Raw genomic sequence first — 3645 nt, 5'->3', positions numbered from 1 at the left:
TGAACCACAAATGCTTTTTCAGAGTTTGGGCGTTTAAGTGCTTATGACTTGAATGCATGTGAATATACAAATATTGTGTCTTGGGGGTTTTTGTATTTGTAAATTGCTTTGCCATCGGGTTTGAAGCTACCCTAAAAATTTCAGCCTGCTAGCTTATCGGGAAGTGCCTCAAAATTGACTTGCAAAAATCCAACTGGAACGACAAACAAACAAGCAAGAAAATGAGTGTATAAAAGTGTCGGAAGAAAAATACCTTTCACGGTTCATGACATACACGAACGATTGGTGACAGATAGACAAACAATATAAACAATTATCTACAAGCAAGGGACAGAACATAAACAGCTCAACCTGTTATAGGTTGATAATAATCAATCTACGCTTATAATATCTAAGTGGTTATATAATGCAACCAATTGCTTGTATCGTTCCATGCGATAATTAATCCACTCAGACATACACAACTGGACGCCGATAATACCTTGCATATTACACCCTGCTGCGACTACAAAGCAAGTTCAAGCTCGACCAATCTCTGTACAGGATGCATGCAGCATTATCGTGCAGCATCGATTCTGGCCAATCACGTTCGAGAATAGAAATTTAACGGTCTGCCGAACCAATTATAGTGATACGTTTAGTGTTCGGGGTAATTATTTGGAAAGATTGTTGTATGGGTGACGTCATAGGGTGTGTAACACAGGGACTCAGCTATTGAGAACTGATTATTGTATTGGTGTATGTGAGTAATTAACTTCACACTTTTATTTGAGTATTTTGAATCTTATTTACGCACGCTCGATTTGCATATCTAATCTCCTCAAATTACCTGGGATGACACGATACCCCTTGGTTAGACTGGTTGTCAGACTTTCAAGCTTCTGACTACCTGTAACGACTGTCAAAGATGTATGAATAACAGCCGGGACTCACAATTCAACGTGCCTTCCTAAACACGGTATAGTTTTCAAATGTTAATTCATTGATACCAATTCACAATATATCGTAAAAGAATCAGTCCCTATTATCCAGTTGCAGTAAATTCCAGTTGAAAGGCAAGACCGAGACAGATACAAATTGAATTTGAAAGTTCAATATTTGAGTCAAAAGCCGTCGTGTATAAACAGAAACTGTAATAATCAAATTAAAAATACTAATATTAATAAAAACTCCTCTGAAGTTACTGTAAACGAATACTTGAGTGCGCTAACAAACTACCGAATACTTCAAAACCACCGTCTCAAGTATCGTTGCAGTTGAAGCAAGACAGAGATATATACTTTGTATAGCGCCTTCTCGCTCGCACCACCAACTTGTAAAGAAGTTGGTTATCGAGAGCTCCTATTAATTTCCTTTTCAGCTCTATAATGAGTATTCTTGAAGCATCGCTATTGATACTCTCAAAGTTATCAGACAACAATTGAATGAATTGAAGTAGTTTCAATACTTTTTGAAAGAAAACCTCTTTGTGCGCGACTAGGGCGTAACTGGACGACGATGTAACGGGAGTCCGTAACGGCAATATGGCGTTGGCGTCACGTTTCAACTTGAAAAATATAATCAATCTGATAGGGTAAATTTTTGGCAGACAATTTCATCTCCCTGTCAACAGAAAATCATCGGACTAGCCTTTTCCAACTATGTTGGGGTCGGCTTCCAGTCTAACCGGTTTCAGCTAAGTACCAGTGTTTTACAAGGAGCGACTGCCTATCTGACCTCCGCAACCCAGTTACCTGGGCTACATGATACCCCTTAGTCAGACTAGTTGTCTGACTTTCAAGCTTCTGACTACCTGTAACGACTGTCAAAGATGTAGGAATAACAGCCGTGAGTCACAATTTAACGTGCCTTCCGAAACATGGAGGAACTCGTTATGACAAAGCTAGTCACCAATCTACGGATCGACCGCGTCAAGCGTAGCTAAACCTGTGATCGCTACACTTATGCAGTTATAGCGAGTTTTTCCTCAATATTATCAGAAAAATATTATTAAAAACAATGCTTTTATTAAATAAATAACTTTACTTCTGAATCCGCGGATTGCATCGGATTTTTGGCAGCAATGTTTAACTATGTTCTATCAGAGCTTGAGGCTCGATGTGGGAGCGGGACGGCGATATATACTAAATAGCGGTGTCTCGCTCGCACAACTGTAATTTTACTTTGGTAGTAGGTCGGAGGCGGAGAGGCTTTTAAGGGATTAACAGGTTCAAAGTATTACATCATTTTAAAGCACTTTATTTAACAGGGATGCTGTTAACGTACGCTGTTAATAGATGCATGTTTCAAGGGATTACCGATCTATAATAATTTCGTGGGGAAGTAAAGTTATTCGTATATTTATTTAATGGTTGGTTTTTAACAATGCTTTTTGTGTAGTCCACAATAAAATATTATTTTTAAAACAAAATTTTCACTTTTTAAAACTTAGTCCTAGCCTTTTCCTAACTATGCTGGGCTCGGCTTCCAATCTAACCGGATTCAGCTAAGTGCCAGTGTTTTACAAGGAGCGACTGCTTATCTGACTTCCTCAACCCAGTTACAGACAACACGATACCCCTTGGTTAGACTGGTTGTCAGACTCTTCAAGCTTCTGACTACTTGTAACGACTGTCAAAGATGTAGGAATAACAACCGGGACCCATAATTCAACATGTCTTGAGAAACACGGAGAAAACATCTTTATCATGTTACGACAAAGATGGTCACCCATCTACGGACCGACCGCGTCAAGAGTTGCTTAACCTGTCATCGCTTCACTTATGCAGTTACAGCGTAGTCACTTACCAAAAATAAAGTACTCAAATAAAATATCTTAGCGCTTAATTAAAAGCGCCTATAACGAGGCCTCTTAACGATGACGTAAGCATCTCTCCCTATTCAGACTGTTCATGAACTTGGCCTAATTAAATAGGTCTCTTGTCAGAGCTAGCTACCGAGAAATGCACGTATTTCTGCGACCTAAATCATTATTGATACGTTGCCATGGCAACCGGCTCGCTATACAATCTCAACTGCAATATTTTAATGAGCTCGGTTTCTAGTTGACGCGTTGCCATGGTTACGAAATTGGTGGTATTGCTGTTTTAAGCTAAGGTTTTAAGTATAATATGTACGTTTGACGTAAGTTATTACGATGTGATATTTTTAATACCAGCCTTTATACTTCCCAATGTTGGGCATAGGCCTCTTTCCGTATAGGGGAGATTTAGGCTTCGATCAGCATGAGATTTTTATGTTTGTAATCTAGGTAGGTGAGAATAGAAATGAAGACAACTTTTTTATGAGTGTCCGTCTTGTAGTTTTATTTTTTATAATGGATATTAATTTTACGTAACTTAAGCGTGACGTCACGATTGTGTATCAATTTTACGAATTCTTTACGTCATAAACCCCCTCTCCTAAACTTTAAAACAGTTTATCTTAGTCAATATTCGCTTTTCACAAAAAAATAAAGAATACGTGTCTAATATTTTTAAACTAGGCACGTAACTGAGGGACTAACTAGATTTTTTTCTTTTTATACCCAGTTATCATCCACATTAAGAAAGTACAATAGCTCTGAGCAAGCCTTGGGTTCAAACCTGCATCGCATATAGAAACCCATGCATCTACCAAAGTTTATTATTAGTTGCCATGGTAACC

This window comes from Trichoplusia ni, chromosome 20 (assembly GCF_003590095.1).
Source record: "Trichoplusia ni isolate ovarian cell line Hi5 chromosome 20, tn1, whole genome shotgun sequence".
In the NCBI taxonomy this organism is placed as follows: domain Eukaryota; kingdom Metazoa; phylum Arthropoda; class Insecta; order Lepidoptera; family Noctuidae; genus Trichoplusia; species Trichoplusia ni.
Note: the sequence above shows the minus strand (reverse complement) of the source record.